This window comes from Vidua macroura, chromosome 1, assembly GCF_024509145.1.
Source record: "Vidua macroura isolate BioBank_ID:100142 chromosome 1, ASM2450914v1, whole genome shotgun sequence".
In the NCBI taxonomy this organism is placed as follows: Eukaryota; Metazoa; Chordata; class Aves; order Passeriformes; family Viduidae; genus Vidua; species Vidua macroura.
Window position 1 is genome coordinate 148,659,080 of NC_071571.1, and position 22,662 is coordinate 148,681,741.

Genomic DNA, 22,662 nt, shown 5'->3' on the forward strand with positions numbered 1-22,662 from the left:
TAGCACAAATCTGCTCTGTTCCTGTGGGATTTTCATAGCCTAATTCTTGGCAACAGATTAATCATTCCTGGTGTCCCACAATCAAATTCTTAACCCTCACTGGTTTTGGGTTTTGTATTAGAAATACAATCAATACGGAGAACATCAGAGCACTTACAGAGCACTCAGTGCTATGTGCAGCTTCACAAACCCCAGCAAATATCTCAGATTTCCTATGGCCTCATTTTACCTCTGCTGTAGATGGTCTAGCCAATTTTAAAATTCCATATGACTTTTGTCAGAGGCATAATTTTATTTCCAGAATTCACAGTAGAAGTGATGATGGGCCTGCAGAGCTGAAATGAGCTGAAACTACCTTCATGTGTGTATCTCACTTTGAATTTCAGACACTAGCTTGCTGTGCAAGCAAACATTTCAGTTTTGATCTGAAAATCAACAAAACACGAAGAACAGAGGGACTCCAGGGTCTTTTTATCGCCTTTTTTAAAGCAGTGGCATTTTATCTCTCATTTTGCCCCCTGAGAATGTTTATAATGTAAGATACTTTGGGCAAAGGGTAATTTAGGACATCTTGCAGACTCAAATGGCAGAGTGTCAAAGTATTACTATTTTCACCCATAACACCAGACATGAAATTATTAAAGCTCTATTTTCAACAACAATTAAACAGCTAGGGAAGAATTCCAAAGCCTAAACATAGATATCTAGTGTCATTTTATACCCCCTAAGACATAAAAAAAGACAATTATTCCCAACTGCCAGTTTACCCACAATGTGGGTGAGTCCTGCTTTCTTTGGAAGCAGCAGCTCAATATCATATGAGGCATCTTAAAGCCTCTCAAATGACAACACCCATTTATGATTAGGAGCTGAGTGTTTTTTCTAAAGTCTGCAAACAAATAAAACCTAGAAAGTGGTTGAACTCAGTCTGAAATAGCCACCCAAGTGAACTAATTCAGCCTCTACTGACTGCATCTCTTTTAGAAGTAATGGAACACTTGGATGACTACACACAGTGCCTTAACAACGGAATGGAGGTGCCTCGATGTGGGAATTCTTCCCATCCTCAAACTGAAACCTATCTCACCCATTTTAGGTACATGCACATGGGCTACTTGTCCACAAAAGGGGGGGAAAAAAACCAAGCAAACAAAAAGTAGTAGATTCCCCTGATCCATTTCTCTAGATCCATCTCACACTGAAATGGGTCACACCACTTGTTTTCACAGATTAGAAGGAGAATCTCAGTGCTTACCCCTGATGTAACTTCTTGTGGAGAGATAAGAAATCCCACTTCTGGAAAGTGGATATTGATCAAGACATAGGCACCTGCTTCTCAGATGTACCACCAGGCATCCACACGTCTTCAGGCATTTATGATTCATTTGGAACTCCAAATTTTAAATTCCTAGGTTTCACTGCTGTCCAAAACACAACTGAAGACAATCCCCTTAAAGGACTTGGAATTTCAAATTATACACTCACCAGACAAAAGACTATTGCTAGGAATCTAAATGCAACTTTGGCCTGCAGATGTTTTATCTCAAACAGAAAAATAAATAATAAGATTTAAGAATTGATCCAGGACTTTTATGTAGGGGTGTTGTGTATGGACATCACACTTATCACTCTTGGACATTTAAATGAAATTTTTATCATATTTATATTTTCTTAATTTCTATGGGCTGAATGGAATAAAAAGGTAAGGTTAAATAATATCAGAAAATATACCAGATGCAACAGGAATTGTGCTATTAAACTAAGTTCTGTCCACTCACAGGTAGAAGTTACTTTCACCTAAGTCCCAATTGCATTTTTTGCTTATAATTTTCCAATGCCACATAGTCTGTTTCAGACCAATTTCCAGTTTTGATGCTATAAAATATCTGTTTTTCTCAGTTGATAGAAAGTAATCAGATATATGTATACTAAAGAGCACTTTGGTGCTCCTCTGGGTTTAAGAAATGTGAGTTATTGTTGGAACAAAGTAGTAAAGCAGCAAGTCACATTTTGCCCAGGAGTGATGGTCTGTCATCCTGGGAAAGAAAATATAGAGGGTTATTTTCTTCTACTCATGTTATCATCACCAACATCAGTTTTCAGTGCCTCACACAAGATCCCTTTTTTGTAAAAGAAAAAAAAATATTAAAAATCTGAGAAAAATAGTGTGATATCAAGGGGAAAGCCTCAACACATCTTTGGAGTTTTAATCACAATCGTGAACTTGATGTATTGAAGAAACATTCATCCTGGATTTCTGATTTCATCCTTCTATTAGCAGCCAGACATCCATGAAATGTAATTCTCACACAGTGCTGAAAATGAGGAAAACAGACTGTACACACAACTGTGGCAGGCACATGATTTCATTGGGCCATAAATAGCAAGTAGTGAAATGTTCTGTTCTTCTGCATTTGAACAAATATCACTATGAAGCAGATGAAGACAGAAGATCCAAGTATTTACACTTGTGTCATGAGGAAAATGCAGTCATGTTTCCACCCTGACAGCAGAGACAGATGATGGCAGAGCAATTCCTGAGTGTTTCATGGTTTATAACAGCTGAGCACCACACAGCCTTCTAGACAAGAGAATAAAACTTGGGCCAGGATCGACATTTCACCTGGTCTAGAATCTCACTCTGATCCTGCAAAGGAGGGTTAGCGTTGACTGGGGCAGGGTCCTGTTTGCAGGACTCAGCTCCCACAGGATGAACATGCTTTAAACTGCTCCAGCACTCTTTACTTCATATTTATATGCAGAAATGGGCCATCTGTGTGTCTTCTGAGATAAAATTTTGGCAGCAAAGGCAACATCACACACTGAGTAATAGCCCAGTGATTCCTGGAATATACTGACTGCAATAAAAGTAAGGATGTTGGGTAAAATTCTGGTTACACTGGTGTCAACAGAAGAGTTTAGTGAATGTTAAACAGCTATTTGGGAATATCAGAAAAATGAGAAAATAGAAACCTCTGTACCTGTCTTCTTACTTAGAGTTGTATCTGAAGTCACTGTTAAGACTTTATCAACACTATGTACACTGGAGAGACCAGAATACCATTATTATTTTCATTATCTAGATTCTCACAGAAATTTGCTGTTGAACATCTGAAACATCAAGTGAACTTTGATATGATACCTGTGAAATTTAAAAGCAACTTCAGGACTGTAGAAATAAAAATTTTGCAGGATAAACACATTTAACATGATACACCCTTGGCACAATGTAGACTTTCACATTTATCCCTCTTTCCAGTTGTCTCTCCCTTAGATAGAACTACTTTCAATATCTTGCATGCTAATTGCAATTTTTTGTTTGTTTCTTTTTCAGATAGAAAGCTTGTTTCCATTTGCATGGTCAAATTAAGGATATACTAAGACACACAATATGATTCTGCTGAAACCTACTCATTGCACATAATCTTATTTCATGCCCATGTTAAGCCAGAAAAAAAAAAAAATGTCTGTGTCTATAAAAGTAAAAAATAACTTCAATTCTGCACCTCACTTATGAAACATCACAAATTTGGCCATCAATAAAACTTTCTCCAAAAAAGGTTTCCCCTCTCATCCAAAGCAGCAAAATGGCTATTTTCAATTTTTTTTGCATATGACTACATGTCACTTTTAAGATCAGGAGATACAAATGACTCTGAAAAATTACAAAGAGCATCCTCACGAACCTGTCAAGCTGAATGGGTTTGTGGGCTGATACTGTACAAAGAACATTAATTATCAAACAGCATGGAACCTGAACAACATGGCATCTGGAATATTTCTCATCAGTCAGGTGTTCAGGCAGTGAATATTGGTGCAGTTTGACTGAGATCAAGGGGGTTTGGAAGATGTTTCCCACTATATGTTTAAAATATCTTGTTCTTTTCTGTTCTTGCATAATAAGCCATTATTTCTGCAGCCAAGACTTAAAAAACATGATTTCTGTGTCAGAGGGATAAAAATACCCATGACACATGTAGATTTCATTTAGAAAAGCATCAGAAGATTCACAGTTTGAGCTGGAATTTATTATTGATCCTTTCAGCTCGATGCCAATTTAAAATTGTACGCTGAAAGAATACATTTTCCTTAATCAAATCCTTACAGCAATATTAAGAAAAATATAAACCCACACAATTCTAAAATTAACCACTATTTTTCAAAATATGTTATGGATCCACTATTAGACATATAGATGAAAAAATGGGTAAGAATTTGTTTTGGATAAGCATTTGCAAAACATGCATTTTGTTTTCTTTTTAGTTTCTACCTATCTGAAAAAAAATTAATTTCTGTCTTGAAAGCACCACACTGCAGTTGGAGACCAAGTGTAATAAGGCCTACAGAGAGAGAGTAACAATATGTAATTAACCCTTGGAACTTGACAAAACACTCTTAAATCTGAAGGAATATTTTTCTTGTAAAAAAAAATCAGCAATGACTCAACTTCTCTTCCATTCAGATTGATATGGAAATTTCTGCACAAAAACTAGACTTAATTTTGTTTATGGATTTATTTTTTTTTTTTTAAATAACAAAATGCACAGATTTCTCAAACATTTAAAATTCAGAAGCCCAGAACTGCTTGTGTATTTATAGCAGTACTATGCTAAAATTAAGCTCAGGAACATGTCTACTTGCTTGCTTTCTTCCATTGCATCCAGTGCAATGGTAAAACCTGAGGTTTTACCATCAGAGCTCTCTTTGTAGCTGCAATTCAGGATGAGGTCCCACTGACATAATTTTAGATGGGCTGACCACCTATGTTGCCATTTCCCAGTGGAATGGGAGAGGGCAACTTCAAAACATGTAACCTTCTGACCATGTCCCTTGATTTTCCTAGTCTGGAAAGTATCTTCTGGACATGCTTAGAGCAGTGTCTGGGGGTGATTTTTCCCCAAACCCAAAATGCTGGTTGCAAAGGCTGGAAAGGGAGAGGGTTTGGGGACTGAAGGAAACGCCCTAAGGAGCAATGTGGAGATGCGTGTGGCTCAAACACAGTCAACACTCATTTACTACTGTATATCTCACCCTATCCCTTGCCTGGCAACTCCTAAATGTAAATTCATTATTTTGGCTCTGACAGTTTAGCAGTCCTTGTCTGTCACTCTCAGCCCTCAAACAGAAGTTTGCCTGCTGGAGCTCAAGCTGCAGAAGATATGAATGCTGGGAGTTTCCAATACACTCTTTTAGCAAAAAATCACTTTCATCAATATCTTATCTAATAAATAGAATTCTGAAGTGAGCACAGATACCTCCCAGCCTTACTCTTCTTGGCTGGTGGGGAAAATCTTCCCATGGAGGGACAGAGGAAACATGAGCATGACTGTGTCTTTAGCCCTCAGACATCTCACTACAGCCATTCATCTGTCAAGGAGTTCATAATCTGAAACTCCACCACTTTAGACGCCAACAAAAATCCTTACTCATATCCTTTATTCCTAAACTTTCTAAAATGTGGCTATTTTGAAAGAAGAACTATAAATGAGGACAGAGTAGGACTTTCCTGGGGAGTATCATTTTTGGCAGCAGGCACAGTTAGGAAGCTGCAGCTGCAAGTTCCAGTCTTTGTACACCTCATTTATGACACAGCCTTTCTCTGGAATAATCCTTTTAGTGATGTTACAGCTGTTAGGACTGTAATTCTACAGATCCAGCATATCACAGACTCCCTCTGAAATCACTAGCCATTTCAGAGGTATAAAAGAACACATTGCATTGCAGTGGGAATTCAGTACACTAGAAAGCTTGTGAGGAAGCCTGCTTTTTAACAAGTGTGTTTTCAAAGAGTCTGATTTTACAAGGCTAGTTTGTGAACTGCTGGCTAAGCAGCCAGGTGGTGCAGCTGATTCCAGATATAGCAGGTCTTAAAAATTACAACACCACTGTATAAAAATAAGATGGGAAGAGTATAAACTCTGAAGTGGAGAAAAAATAATTCCCATGCTTCAGATAATTTTGGAGGTTGGCTAAAAGGACTCTGGAATCTGTCAGTAGCAGCTGACCATGTGTGGCCTCTTCTGAGCAAATTCTGAATGTTCATGCATAAAGAGTCTCATAGAACCACAGAATTCTAGAGTATCCTGAGTTGGAAGTGACCACAAGGATCATTGTATCCAACTCCCAGCCTTACAGCCTTACACAGGACAACCGTAAGAATTCCACCATGTGGTTGAGAGCATTGTCCAAACACTTCTTGGCTGGTGCTGTGGCCACTGCCCTGGGAAGCCTGTTCCAGTACCCAACCACTTTCTGGGGCAAGAAACTCTTCCTTATATCCAACCTAAATCTCCAGGGACACAATTTCAGGCCATTCCCTTGGGTCCTGTCACTTTCACCAGAGAGGTGATCAGTGCCAGCCCCTTCTCTTCCCCTCATGAAGAAGCTGTAGCCTGTGATGTGCTGTTTCCTCAGTCTCCTCTTCTCCAGGCTGAACAAACCAAGTGACCTCAACCACATCTCACTTTAGAGAATTAGTTTTGTTAACTACTAAGGATTTTGAGGATTTTTTTTTTTTCCTTGAGCATTTTTCCTCATCAACTGACACAGAAATTTTGCTTCTATACAAAAGTTCATCTGAGCGTGACTTGACTTTTACTTAAATCAAGGACAGGTTGAACATTAAACACAGCTTGTGTTTTGACAAGAGAGCATGTCAAACCAGGTGTCAGCAGAAGGGGAAATCCTCTCTTATTCCATAAGGAAGATACAACAGAGAAGCCAATATACAGCTGGGAAGTACATACCAGGCAGAGGATGATACTACAGTGATAACAACAACAATAACAAAGTACAGTAATCTTTTAGGATCTAAAGGTAAGTACCTTTAGTGGATTATCCTAAAATCCTCAGTATCAGCATATCAGCATGTAGGTCAGTTAATCCAGAGTTGAGGAAAGTCCCCAGGCACAAAAAAAAAAAAAAAAAAAAAAAAAAAAAAAAAAAAAAAAAAAAAGCAGTACCAAAATAAGGGGCAAAGAAAAAAAAAAAATTAGGGAACCAGGAGCTGTAGAGGCACAGTACATAAGCACACACATGGACATGCATCACCTCTGCTCACAGAGCAAAACAGCTTCACCTCTGATCTTATTTGAACCACCAGAAACAAATCTGATCTCAGAAGCATTCTGCAGTAGGAGCATAAAGATGATAATTGAAAGTTTATTACTTAACACTTGGCGAAGCTATTTCCCATGGCAATTTGATAAATACCTTGACTTTTCTGCCTGTCATAACCTCAGACGTTTATTGCCTCATTTGCTATAACAAACGTTCCGTTATCTCCTGACTACCCAGCTTACATTTAACAGACCATGCAGAGGGAATGCTGCCACCGTAGAAAAAAGCCCAGATGAGACTGGAATTTCAGGTGGCAGGAGAGACATCAGCTTTTCAGAGAACTGCAACCCATCTTACACTAGAAAAGCTGCTGAGTTGAAGCAGAAATCCTGATTAAACAGGATAAGGGAAGCAGAGGGTCCTTTCTGCTGGTTGAGTCTCTACTCACTCTTTCCAAGTCATAGGGAGGGCAGAGACCCACACTTCCATGCAATGCCATAGGGCAGCCAGAAGAAATAATCACGAGTCACCTCACTGGGACGGTTCACATTAAGTATTTATTGCTTTATTTACTCCAAGCTAGTCCTTGATTAGGCAAGGTCATCTTAGACAGCAGGGCTTTGCAATAAAAAAAATATTTGGGTAGGGAAATCCAGACTCAGAGTAGATAATGTGCCTCCAGAGCAGTGGCATTTTTATGGCTGAAAGGATAAACAGAATGTGGGCTGACACTGCCATCAGTCTGAGTTCTCTCTGCTCTATGATGAATTAATGAATTAATTGCTTGGAGGCACAGGGCAGTGGAACAAGACAGGGTTCTCCTCCACTCTGAGGGGCATCGGGGCCAGCATATTCCAGCCAGCAATGGAAAATATGTGTTTTGAAGCTGAGGGCATCTTGGAGAAGAGATAGAAAAATAACCTGATACTTACTGAAGTTGCTGGGGAAAGTGTTGCCATTAGCAAAGAGATCCAGCTTCAGTGAGGTTGTGCACCTCACTCATTGCAGCTCACTCCAGTCTCCAGGTTATTTCGGATCACCAGGTGTATTATTGTGCCACCTGCACAGGCACAACCTGCCTTTCTTACAGTGTCTGCTCATGCAGGTGGTGATTGTGAGGCAAATCTGTCCCAGGTCACCTCTCAGTGACAATAAGTGGCACCTGTGGCACTAAAATGGGTAGCACCCAAAACTCTAGCACCTTCCACATCTGGAGAGGTTTTATCTTTTGTAAAAGGAAGTGAAATGGAACAAATTCCCAAGTTAATGAAAAGAGAAATGGAATTTTCCAGCAGTAAGCAGATAATATTCATAAAATTGTCAGGGTGGAAAAGACCTCCAAGATCATCAAGTCCAGCCTTCAACCAAGTACCATCACACCCACTAAACCATTTTGCAAAGTGCCAGGTCTACTAATTCTTTGAACGCTTCCCAGGATGATGACTCCACTACTTCCCTGGGGATCCTGTTCCAATGTTTAACTCTGTTTCAGTAAAGAAGTTTTTCCTAATATCCAACCTGAACCTCCCCTGGTGCTATGTGAGATCATTTCCCTTCGTCCTGTCATGTGAGAAAATGAAAAACATACATGGAAGATGATTGCAGTGGAAAATTTGAGGCCTGTTGTTTTCAGAGCTTACCTTGGTGCTTGGGTACTTCCAGCACCTGAGGAAAGATCAAACGACCTCAAAGAAACCAAGGGATTATAATTTCCTATGGAGCCGGTATTAGAAGCTTATTCTTTGGTCTGCATTTCTCTGATATTATTCTAATTAGCTGCATTATGATGGGGGTGCCTCGAGGCTCAATTATTTCAGTTCACCAGGGATGCCTGCTGTATTAATTTTTAAACAATACATTTTAAATATTTACTGAAGTTGTTAAGAACCTGCAATAAGATGCTAAACTGTCCTTAACAAGAAAGATTCAATGGTTTTCTAAAAAGTTCTGCTTGTTTTATCATTCAGCCAAAGTTCAAAATTTAAGGGGAAATATTAACCTGTCTTTGTAATAACTCTCCAACCTGAAAGAATTTGTGATGTGGGTTTTTTAAATTTCTTTTATCTGTACATTTCACCTGGAAACATTTCTGGTGAGAGAATTCATTCTTTTAGTGATAAATTCCACACCATGGATTAAGAGAGAGGACAAAGCCAAAGAAAGGGTAAAATAGTGCAAATGTGATTAATTTCCAAATATATTGCTTTTTTCTTGAAATTCCAGATCTCAGATGCAATTGGATATAGAAATGCTCATCTTCTGGTACATAAAGGCAAAACAGAAGGGAAAAATAGATTTGTAAATTTTAAAGGTTATGTAATACACAAAATTATTTAATTCTGAAGTTTAAAACCAAGTAACAGAAGTGTTTATATACTCCAATGTATATATTTTGATCAGAGATTTGAATTAGTGGTCAGAGAGGCTGTGGGATCTCCATCCATGCAGTTACTTGAAAATCACCTGGAAATGTCCCCGAGCAATCTGACCTAATTTTGCAGATGGCTATTCTCTAAGCAAAATGTTTTGGGGGACTTTTACAAGTTATGTTAAATCAGTCTATGGTTCTATGTCTATAAATGATAAAGCATCTTGGAATACCTTTGGTGAAATTACAAAGCATGGTCTGCATCTCCAAAAAGGAAACCCATTTGGCCAACTCCTCAAGAAGGTCCAAATGTCTCTGTGGATTTAGAGATGCAGAGAGAGAAAGTGACAGATACAAGGACATGGCTGAAGGGGGACCCTGAGCAGTGCCCCTGACCATGTTCTTCATAGACTAAATCCCACAAAAGCAATATTAATTCATTCATCAGAGAAAAAGGTTAGATTTTGAATCAAAATCAATGACAAATTTAGGAGCTTCCTATGGTAGACTTTCTGTGGAACAATCTTGGACAAGGTTTTTCTTCTTTTTTGAGAGGTACAGACTATTTGTTTCTGTTACTGGTTGTTTAAGAAATTATTTTCCCATTGCTGACGTGTTTCATTAGGTTTCAGTTCTACTGTTTATTTCCCTTTCTCAAATGACAATTTCATCACAATCAACACTTACTTGCAATATTACTACCTTTTGTGATAAAAGCAGCATTTTTCCAAAAGGAAGATATTTCTTGACATTTTTTTTCCCTCAGCTTGATCTGTAATATTTATTCACCACATTTGTGGTGTGTTGACCCTGGCTAGATGAAGGGGCACATCAAAGCCAGACTGTCACTTCCCCCCTCGGCTGGACAGGGCAGGGAGAAATTTAGATGGGAGGCTTATGGGTTGAGGTAAGGACAGAGAGAGATCACTCACCAATGATCATTATGAGCAAAACAGATGTGACTTGGGAAAAAAATTAATTAATTACAAATCAAATCAGAATAAGATAATAAGAAAAAAACTAAATATTAAAATACCTTCGTCCCCACCCTTTCTCTCTTCCCGGGTTCAACCTCCAATTTCTCAGCGGTGCAGGAGGATGGGGAATGGGGGAATGGGGATTGTGTTCAGTTCCTCACATGTTGTGTCGGCCACTCCTTCCTCCTCAGTGAGAGGACCCTTCACACCCTTCCCCTGTTACGTGGGGGGAGAGACATCCTTCATGACCTTCTCCACCCTGAGTCCTTTCCACATCTTTCATGAACTGCTGCAGCATGGGTCCCCTGTGGGGTCACAAGTTCTGGCAGCAAACCTGCTCCAGCACAGGCTGTCCACGGGCTCACAGCCTCCTTTGGACACATCCACCTGCTCTGGAGTGGGACCTCCCATGAACTGCAGGTGGATCTCTGCTCTTTCCCCATGGACCCTGCCTTGAGCTGCAGGGGAATCTCTTCCCCTTCTTCCCCCAACCCTGCTGTTCCCAGAGTTGTTGCTCTCACATATTACTGTTACTCCTCTCTCTGGCTGCAGTAGATAGGATTTTTTCCCACTTCTTAAATACATTATCCCAGAGGTGCTTCCACTATCACTGATGACCTCATCTTTGGGCAGCTCCGGGTCCATCTTAGAGCTGCCAGGGGCTGGCTCTGTCAGGCATGGAGGAAGCTTCTGGCTACACCCCTGTAGCCCCCCTGCTACCAGAACCTTACCACACAAACCCCATGCAGCATTCAATTGCCTGCTCAGTCACTGTGGCACCATTGCAATGGGCACTAAATGAAAATGAAACTAACCTAAGAACAAAATGCTCATCTGGCCTGACGCAGTGGAGATGAAATTGATAGATCTATGCTCAATTACATATAAGGGCCAGACCTGTAATGTACAAGATTTCTAGCAAGCCCTTAAAACCAGACACTTCTTACTATTAAAGGAATCACATCGTTGGGTAGGCATGGCGGCACATCTTAACCATTAATAGGAAAATCTTCTTATCTTCTAACTCAGCTCTGCAGAGTAATTTCTCACTTGTTTCCCTGTCTGCTTATCTAAGTATTTCTATTGATATGCTATTTTGATGCCAACGTCCCCAAGCTAATTTAGTGGGCTTTCTTGGTTCACAGATGAGGAATTACATCTGTGTAATTCCTTTGTAAGGGTTTGGCAGGACTGAGCATTCAACAGTTGAAGCGACTCTTCATGGTGGTCTATGTTATTTTGATTGATATGGGCAGATCCAATGATCTGCACCTGATGCTGAAAGCAGTCCAGTATTAGGTCCAGCACAGTTTTAATCTAACTAAGGTTTTGCTCAGAACACTCAGGATTTATAAAAAAAGAAGGTTAAATCCTTGACGTATGAGTTCTGTCACTTTTTCTGCAGTAAGGAACTTAGAACAGTTTTCTCTGTCCATTGAGAACTCTGCATAAACAACCTTATATACAAGTAGAAGTCAATAACACCAGACAAAATATTTAGTTTAGGTGACAATAGGCATAAAATGCAGCAAAAAAAAAAAAAATATGATCACAGGTAAGGGAAATATTTACTCTGCGTGGTTTCACTTTGGTAACTTGCTCAGAGAGCTGATGGAATCTCAGTCCCTAGAGATATTTTAAAACACTTCAGGACATGGCCCTGTGCAACTGAGAATATCTTCAAAGGCTTCCCTGCCTTGGGCATGGGATAGGCCAGTTTTCCAGGGGTGCCTTCAAACTGAAATTAGTAATGATATGACAAAGCCTTGCAGTCCTTTGCAGCCATGACATGCTGACAGACAGCTAAATCTAGTCATGGTGCCTGACTGTAAATCTACAGATGATCCCTCCCAAGAGGCACAGCTAAATCAGGGCATTTAAAACTGTGGCACATCTGTGTTGTTACAACAGGAAGAATAAAAGGGGAAAGGGTATTTGTGCTGTATTTGCTGGCATATGTAGAGAAATGTCATCAACTGTAGAGAAACTCACCAACTGTGGAGAAATTCCACAGCAGAGCTACTGTGGCCTTTCCTACAGGAGCGAGAATATTTCAGAGCAGAATTAAATTAATAACTCATCAGTCATAACTGTAAGAAAAAAATCAGCAAGTGTTACACAAAGGCTATCAGGTCCACCTCCTCAATGTCCTTTCCTTATACTCCAGGACCCTGCAACATCCCAAATACAACCTGAGAACAATCAGACAAGCAAGACAGGCTGTAAGTACTGTCTCAAGAGGGAAGTAGGTTGAAGTGCTGCAGCTTCCTGAGCTTTCACAGCAGGGCCCTGGCAAACACCTCCACAGAGCTGCTCCCAGCTGAGACACTCACAGCTGGCAGAGACCCACCTGAATCTCTCTGTGCTCCTCAGCCCTGCAGGCCTGGGTGCAGGAGGGGAAAAAAAGCAGTGCCTGGAGAGGAGCCCAGGATGGAGAGGAGAACTGCAGGCTGCTGTTACAAGCACAGGGGTCTTTGGCCTGGGAGATACAGGGGTCAGGCTGTAAAGGTGATGGACTGCAGGATGCACAAGCCAAGGGACATTTCCTGCTCATTGCCTCATATTGCCCAGGTCATGCTGTCAAGTTAGTGGTAAGAGCAGAAGGAAGAAGAAATGAGACTGAAAGTCTTGATGTCATTGGTGCAGGGCTGACTAAAGAAAAAGACTGTTAGGGTTGCAAACTTAAATCCATACCTGTGCTTATACACTGCAGCAATATGTGCACAAATTAATAGATTGGGTCAGCCTCGAAAAAAATCTCCACAGTATTCTAGCACTTTTTTTTTATTTACATTTTGAGCCTAATTTAAAGAATAAAAATACTGACTAGTACCTTTCATTTCCTTACTTGACAGAACTTTGTTTTAAATTGTAGGAAAGCACTATCTCTGGAATAAAAACTTAGATTAAATGTGTTAATTGTAAATTTACTATTTTCTCCACTGCTAACATCTATAGGCTGGCCTTTGCAGCAGAAATATCAGCACCTTTTTCCTGGGTTCTCCTCAAAATCTGTGTTGTGAAAGAGATGAACAAAGAGTCTAAACAAGGACGAATGAGAAGACTGGAAGGTGATATACGTTTCCTGGCAGGGTAATATAAAGATCAACCAACATGAAAATGTTATTCCTCTTGTCAACCTATCCTTCACCACTCCTAATGCATATAGGAATAGATATAAAATACATCTGAATGTATTAAAAATACTAGCAGAATATTTTTTTATCTTCTCCAAATTTTAATAGAAGAAAGATCTCTGTTTCATATAAAATATTAAATTTGGAGGGGTTGCAAGACACATTATTTCCAACTGCACTGTCATTAATGTTTAATTTTTTTAAATACAAAACAGGACCATTTCAGTAAATCATAAAAAGCCAGTCTAAAACTTGAAACCCTCCACAACTCTGGCAAACTTCTCTCCTGGGAGAAGAGAGATTAATTACTGTTCTGGGTAGCCTTCTCTAGTGATCAAACCATCTGAATAGAGTATTTAAAATTCCCAAAATCTCATGGATGGCACTTGAGCTTTGATGTTACTTGACTTTAAATGTGAGGGGAGGTGTGGGGGCTGCAGGTGTAAGAGCAGAGCAGGCAGAGCAGAGTTTTTTCTGTCTCTGCTCACCTCTCCTTTAAAGAGCTCCTGAACACCTGCAGCTCACATTAACTGCAATTTGTGGAAGCCAAACCAGTCTGGAAATCAGCCCCAATGCCCACACAACAATGTGCATTAAAAAGAAGCACTCTGATACTTCAACATCAGCAAGTCACTAATAGTCTAAATAACTAATAATTACTGAAAACCACCAGTATACAGCCCACCTGAAAGGCTTCTGTTGCTGAAATAACAAGCAAGCAAATGCCTCACTCTTTCAACATCTAATTTAGCTTAATATGCTATCTGCACATCTGCTTTTTCAAAAAGCTATTAAACAAATTATATTGTAATACATCTTTTTTTTTTTTTCTTTAAACAACCCACCAGTTCAGACCTTACTTGCATTGCTCTGTATAATTTTTGTGCCAGGAATAGACTGAAATACTGATAAAGCCTATTTAGGAGCTATTCACTGTTGCTAAGAGGCTATCAACACAACTGTTAGCCAGAACCAGTCATGGTAGAGCATGAGAGAATAATGTTTCAGTGGATTTTTTTGTCTAGCTTCGTAGCCTAAATCAAAGGAACAATAGAAGCAATTTTCTTTTGTTGTTAAAATTTCCCATTAGTAGTTCGATGACATTTAGTCGGTTGAACTGGCATTTGTTCTAAACAAATCCACCAATGAGCTGTTTTAGTGCAGTCAATAAATCACCATTAGTCTCATAGAGGAAATAAAATATGATTTTCAAAACGCAGCACGAGCACTGATGTTCATTATAACGAGCATGTAGTTACCTACGTAACAAATGTGGGATCACATCAGCTCTAACACACACAAGATTTCTGTGTCTGCAGAAGAGCAGGATGGGGCATAAATTCCCATTCCAACTTGTTTGCACCTGTACATGGCAAATGTTGGGAATTTCATAAGGTGCATTTACTTGTCACACGTATCCCCAGCTGCCAAGGTCACTTAGCAATGCATTTTGATACTGCCTTAAGGAGACCTCCAGAACTTTAGATTTGTACAGTAATGTGTTTGTTCATTTCACCTGAGTTGAAAGCATCCATGGCACTGTCAGGAGACAGAAAGTCCCCCAGGGTTTTTAAGAATACTGGCACTTTCCTATCAACACTAACCACTGGACATTAAAATGATGAGATTATTATAATGACATCAATGCTGCAGAATGTAGAGCAAAGTGTTGAACTTGACTTTTCTTGCATAAAGCAAACATCAAGGGGCTCATCTCTTTTAAAATAGTGGTGAGCTATGATATACAAACTTACTTTTTAGTAAATTACTTACCTAGATGTGCAACATTTATTTAAAAATAGGTGGGATTTGTTTTTTAGAAAAGACTAAAGGCAAAGAGATATTTATTTCTTTTATTAAAAGTGAAAAGTGAAGAAGGCTAAAGGAGAAGCTGAAAAGGCACAACGTGTCACCTGACATGTGGATGATTCCCCCATCTGTGAATTTAGGTACAGATGGCCCAGGGAGGTCTTGGAGTCTCATTCTCTGGAAACATTCCAAACCCACCTGGATGTGTTCCTGTGTCACCTGCTTCAGGTGACCCTGCCTTGGCAGGAGGGTTGGACTGGATGATCTCCAGAGGCCCCTTCCAGCCCTAGAAATTCTGTGATCTATAACCTATATGACTACTTACTCCCTGAAGTAGTATGCAGTATGTATGACTACAAATAGGATTATAGAAGCGTCTTTTTGTTTCCTTGTTGTGAAGTGCTGGTTCTACTGTTACTGTTGTTTCCTTATTGTTTAGTTGCCATCTGAAGATCTAAAAAAATCTGGTTTCATGCAAAACAAAACAAAAAAAAAAAAACACTTTAAAAAGGAAAGAGAAGCCAATTTTCTATGGTCAATGTAATGTGTGGCAAAAAATAATGTTAATTTTGGAAGTTTGTAATAAAAGCATTCCAATTTTAAGGCCTATTTTTTTCTTTCACATTGCTGCATGAAAAATTAAAATAAACAACCACTTCCCTAATTAGAAATTAAAAATATTTAAAAAGACATGTGAAAATAATACATTACAGAATCCAATTTTGAGAAGTTGATTTTTCTTCCCTTCTTGAGTTTCAACTCAGAGCACTTTTATACTTTTCTTACCAGCATAGTAAAAATATTCTCAGGAAAAAGGATAATTTCAGAGGGCAGGGACAGTTCCAGGACAAGTGAAAGAAGGATGAACATACAGCCTTCACAAACTTGTATCACAGAATGAAGGCACCACACCAAAAATGAAGATTTTAAAGGAATTGACTCGAGTCTCTTCAACCTTTCCCTTACATATGAATACTATATTTTAAATGACAGGAAAATTGCAATCTCTCCACTTTAAAACCCTCAGACCAACAAGCCACAATAGCAGACATCAGGAAATGTGAATACTGGCCCAGCCTGAGCTTCAGGAACAAGATCTGAAAGATAGTATGCTTCTTTGGCTCTGGTACACATGAAAATTGACCTTAGCAGCTGTGATTTATTGGCCTGCACACAAATGGCACAACTGGGTGAACAGGACTCTGTACAGGAGGAGAAATGAGTTGTTTTTTCCCCCTTTCTCTATGCTAAAATTCTTTCTCCACCCCAAGGAAATTATACCTCTTGGCTTGATGAATCAGGAAAAAAAAAGAAGAGAAGAAAAAGAAATTCTCCCTTTTCAGTGTATTTGATATGTGAAAAATCAATATTCAGCCATGGACTGCATCTGATCTGCAACCTCAAACCCAATAATCCACTCTTGATGCTTCAACCAGGATTTTAGTAAAGGAAGGCCAAGCTTAGCCTTAGCACCAGATATTGTGTCAACCTGGAATGCCAATATGGAGATATGAATTCAGGCATGTCACCAACAAAGATGGGAGATGAAACATCATGGAGCTTGTCTTGAATTTGAAGTACACAATATAATTCTCTTGTAGATAAATTCATAATTAAATTCTTAATCTTTCCATACACAGTCAACACCTGAAAGCAACTCCCATCCCCTGATTCCCAGGGATTTTCACTGTAAAATATATAAAGTTCTTATTTTTTGAAACATATAAGGTTCCAGCTGTGTGGAGTGAGTGGATTATTACACTTTAATGCAGCAAGAAATGCACACAGGAGGGATCTACATGCTGCACTTTGTGAAGTCAACGTCTTCATTCCTCTCTGTCTGCCAGCAGCCCAGAATGTTCTGTCACTACAAAAAGGTGGCTAAATGTTTTAATAGGGAGCAATGTTTACTTCTTCAGCCCTCAGGAGGGAGATGGAATAGCTGGGTATTTAAAAATTGCAAGTAAGATGTGAAAATATATTAGAATTTAAAGGTTTCCTTAGTGAACTGACCACAGACATGGGAATACAAGAAATGCTATGGCTGAGGATGAGGCTTATTCGAGGCATGTTTGCTACAGACTAAAGGAAGAAATGTAGAGTCACAGAATGGTTGGAAGGGACCTTCAAGCTCATCTTATTCCAACCCCCTGCCATGGGCAGGGACACCTTTCACCAGATCCCATTACTCAAAGCCCCATCCAACCTTGAACACTTCCAGGGATGGGGCAGCCACAACTTCTCACACCCTATTTCTACCAACACACGTGCATACAGCCAAAAATACAACTGCACAAAATCATGCACTCATGTTGATTTATATAATGTAAGTGCAGGAGAATTCTTTATGTAATTTCCATGCTTGTTGCTTTTTCAATGATATGTAATGGCAAAATCTAAATGTTTTGAAGACCATATTCCTGTTGTTTGTGAGCATGGCTAGCAATCCCCATGACAGAAGTGATAATATTAGAGTTTTGTTCCACAGCTGAGCCACAGTGTCTGAAAATATCCCAAGTGCTTCCCCAAAGCATAGAGACATGGTGAGTGGAGACTTGTATAAACAGGAGAAATGTATGTCAATACTGAAAAGCAGACCCTGCAGTTTTAAGAATGGGGTTTTTTGTCATTTGTGCTGAAAATGTTTCAAACTGCAGCCATAGTTGTTAGGCTATAGTTTCATCTCTCACTTCACCAAGCTTTGGTGCTTGCCACTGAGGGAGCAGCCCTTTAAAAAGTGGCTCACATCCAGTCCCTTAAAAGGGCATCCTCAAGTTTAATGACCCTGACAAAAATGAACAATGTTGAAACAAGTTACAGAAGAAAAATCAGTTAGAAATCAAAGTACATCTCTACTAAAGCCTGGGCTCCTGCAGCAAGTGTTGTCAGTACCAGACTCTCTGCATTTCTCTATAAGACTTGTTCAAAACCAGCATAAATCTCACAAATGTGATTATTATTCCAGAATCACAGGGAATATTTCTTGCTTTGGACTTTTATATTTTAGTGTTTCATTTAAGTTGCTCTTAATAGGCATTCATGTCATTATTTGAATTAAAGAGCATTGAAAGCAAATATCCCTTACAGACAGAACAGTGAGACTTATGTCAACCCTTTGCTGTCTGTAGAAGGTCAATGTGGAATTCCACAGAAAAATTCCTCTCTTATGCACATAAGAGCTTTTATTCCATAGAGTTCAAACAGATCAGAAGAGCTGTCCAAACTACGTTTTTCATCATCATTAGCTGATCTCCAAGGTGTCGTGTGGCTGTCTGATGCTACTGAAGACTATGTTTCAGATATTCTTGGACAGAAAATATAATGTATATGCATGGGGTTGGTTACCAGATGTCTCTGAAGATACATATTTTACTGTTCTGTATAATTTGGAGTTTCTAGGGTTTATATACAGAAATGCCACATTTTCATAATTCATCTGAGAAGAAATTGAATTAATATCTGTTCATTGCCTGTAAGTATAGAGTGGATTTTCATACAGCTTGGGGTAACTGCTCAAAGAATTAAATAGCCACACTTCCAACCAAATGAAACTCCACAGAGGTTTAAATCCCCTATGAATTCTAAAAGAATTTTAGTTATTATATAAGTTTTGCCTGTTTTCCTCAATCACTTGAGCCAGGGTAATTGGTCAAGAGACAAAGACTCACTACAAGCATCATTTTTATTTGTTAAACAACAGTGGATGTTCTAGTCACTAAACATTTTGATGAAATGACCTATCTATTCAGCACTTGGATCTTTCCAGTGTTTGTCTCTTGGCTGGATCCAGAGCAACCATGATCAGCTCGTCCAATCTGTGATTGCAGGAGTCCCTGTATCCTTTCCAAAACTTCATTTCACAGTCTCACTCCTGCATAGATGTTTGTTCAATACAAAATAGCCTGGCACCCTGCTCCTGTCTCAAGGTGGAAGAATGATTTCATGTACACTGGGCAACCTTGTGATTTTGTTGAGATCTGCATTTGTTTACCTTGTTGAGACACCTTTTAGTTTCTTTGTGTTTTTACTCCCTTTACAGAAAAACAAAACCAAACCCACCCCAAATCCACAGAATCAATGCCACTCACTTGACCCAATGGTTACAATTAAAGCTCACATCCCAGCATATTACTTCACATACTGTTTTTCTCATGCTATTTCAAATACTTCCTTTTTCCTCCAGCACACCAGGCAATTTGTACTTCAGCAGCCTGCAGGTATTGAACTGGTTTCCAAAAAGGCTCACCAACCATTCCTACTTCATGCCACAAGTGGTCATCTTTAGCTCATATTTAACAAATGGGCTTTGGAATTGGCAAAGTGGAAACCTGGCTGAGGATCTTGGCAAATGAATGTGAACCCACACTCATCCTTATTGCAATCTCATGATTTTTGTCTAGACCTGAAATCTCTCCTTGAATGCTTTTGGAACTTTTTTTGCATAGCACTGATTACAGGTGGAAAAGAGAAATCTTTCCAAATCTTTATTGCTTTGATCAAGGATAATCTCTGTTCTAAGCCTTCACAGAATCACAGAAAGAGAGTTGGAAGGGACCCACAAGGATCACTGACTCCAACTCTTGGCCTTAAACAGGACACCCCAGCAATCCCACAATGTGCCTGAGAGTGTTGTCCAAATGCTCCTTCAACTCCAGCAGGCTTGGTGCTGTGACCCCTTCCCTGGGAAGCCTGTTCCAGTGCCCAACCACCCTCTGGGGGAAGCAACTTTTCTTAATATTCAACCTAACCTGCTCTGACACAGTTCCAGTCATTCTCTCAGGTCCTGTCACTGTCACCAGAGAGAGGAGATCAGTGCCTGCCCCTCTGCCTCCTCCTGTGAGGAAGCTGAAGACTGACAGGAAGCTGCATTTCTCTTCTGTGAAATACATACAAAATATTGCACACAGCATGACTGTTTTGGGAAACAGCTTGGACCTGGTCAGTTCATCATTTCAAAGGCAGATCTCTGCTGGGACCTGCATGCTAACTTTTGCTACAATTGTAATTTTCAAACAGCTTCTGCCTGACAGCACAGCCAAAGAGCAAGGGATTTAACACAAACAAACAATCCAAAACCAAACAATTATATTAAAGAATGAAAAACAATTTTAAAGGTTAAATGTGATAAATTTTAATAAAGAATGAGCTGCATAGAATGGCTTAATTCTGCAGTGGGTCATATCTATACAATCTGACCAGCTCTGGTAAGAAGGGACAAAAAGCAGAACTTTATTTTTTGAAAGTCTGCCAGTGGTAGTCTCTGAGATTCAGGGAAGAATTAATACTTACTCTCTTCTCATCAGTATTGGCAGTCCCCCTAAAACAAAGTGCTACAGAATACAAAAACACTTATTAAAGCCTGGATCTTTGTATTAATATGTGAAAATGTTTGTCTCTAAAATATATATTATTATTATTAATTTTTTCCCAAATGTATTCAAACATCAAATTAAAAAAAAAAGTTATCAGGTAAAGTGCTTTTAAGATTATATAAGTCACAAATCATATTTTTTAACTTAGCTGACCCTAATATGGTAATTAACATAGCATTAATCTCTCTTGAGGAGCTATAAAACATATGAAATCAAGAAAATCTGGAATCCAGCCCAGCAAAAGGGTTATATAAAAAGGATGTACTGAACCATTTAGTCAACAACACTGCACTAATCTTTTGAAAGGGGATTCTAAATGCTAAATTTTAAAGTGATAGAATAAATAAAACCTTCAGGACTTTATTCCTAACCCCGTGAAGCAGAAAATTAATTACATCTTCAGAATGAGATCATATCATATGCATAAACATGGCTCACAGGTTAACCATCCTTTTTACTAGAGGGTTTTGTCAGCTGGGAATATTAATTCATTTAAAGAAAAAAAAATAAACCAAAAAGAAGGTCAAAAAACCGAGACACATGCTGTCAGTTTTGTTGCAATGGCAAGAGACAAATTTGGCATGAACATTTAGTGGCCAAATCATTGATTCAGTCTTTGTAGCAAAAAAACTTCCAGTTAAAGTCTGGAGAACAGGGATATGCTATTGGATAAAGAGATTCATAACCTGGTTTTAAAAATAAAAACAGCACAAATGATCCACAGATGCAGAATAAATTCACCAAGAAATGAACAATGAACAAAAGAATGGTCAAGGATTTAAACAGTCCTCTTCAGGAGGACCCACAACCTCACACAGACAACCCACAATCTCAAAAGTGATGAAAACTAAGGAGGTATTTGCTATTCTCTAACCTCCATAACCTCCAGGTACTTTTCTGTCTGGGAAGATGACCTATCCTTTGTTCCTTTGCAAACTTTAAATCTTCAGTTTGTTTGAGGCTCCCAAAGAGTTGAAACATGAGCTTGAGATGAGCATGAATAAACTATGCAAGAAAAACAAAGCTGAAGTCTGAAAGTATCATGATACAGGACTGTACCACCATGAAGAATAAAATTGTGTGAGCAGCATCAAATGAAGAAGGCACCACCCAAATGCACTTGCCTTAGAAACCTCTGGAAATCAAAGCTGTGATTTACACAACACATTGGCAATAAACAAAACAAAAAACAAAAACAAAACAAATTAAAAAAAGAGAGGGCAATTATGTCATTTTCTCCTTGTGCTTCAGAGGTCAAACAGGCATAAAGGCTGTATATTTCTTTCCAGTGATGGCTGCATAATTCACAATTGGTGATTTCTAATGCCCTCACTTTATTAAGCCAAATCAGCATGGACCCATTAGACAACAGGAAGCACAAAAAACCTACTGGACAGTGAAGCTGACTTTTCATGCCAACAGTCTAAATAGACTTTCATCATTGCTCACAGAGACTAAACACATACCTGAATCCCCAAAAAGACTAAGCAAAGTTATCAGTGGAACCCCTAAATATACCTAAATATGATAAATACATTTAATATGTTGGACCTGGATTTAAAAACTGGTAGACTTTATAAGGAGGACACAAAAACTGAAACTTGATTTGGAACAGAACAATTCCAATGTCATTTTGATCTCTTCTTTGCCTTCAGCAAGCAACTCTTCCCCTTTGCCTGTTTGTACAGCCTTGGCACTAGGGGTCCATCATTCCCAATGTTTAGCTCTCAAAGCTCAGACAGCTGAACATATTTAGTCTTATAAATAGAAAAAACATTTGCGTCAGCCACTACACTATGTTAATTCCCTAAATTGCCATATTTTCATTACTCGTTATAAAACATCCCTTTACCCCCCTTCTCCCCCCACCCCCCATCAGAGAATGATCTCCTGTGTAAAGGAGATAAATGCGGTTAACTGTGTAATTAATCCTCATGTTA

At 39.1% G+C, this 22,662-nt stretch overlaps 1 protein-coding gene across 4 annotated transcripts in view; it reads right to left on the reverse strand.

Annotated features, from left to right (window-relative positions):
• The window catches only part of FAM135B (family with sequence similarity 135 member B), a 242,406-nt gene that overhangs the window by 140,692 nt on the left and 79,052 nt on the right, over window positions 1-22,662 (reverse strand). The window contains exon 1 of one of the 4 annotated variants that reach the window (XM_053993243.1): window positions 7,992-8,013. The exons of the other annotated variants lie outside the window; for them this stretch is intronic. The gene's annotated coding sequence lies outside the window, so the exon portion shown is untranslated. Of the gene's footprint in view, window positions 1-7,991; window positions 8,014-22,662 lie in introns of those variants that run through there. 4 annotated transcript variants of the gene reach the window in all.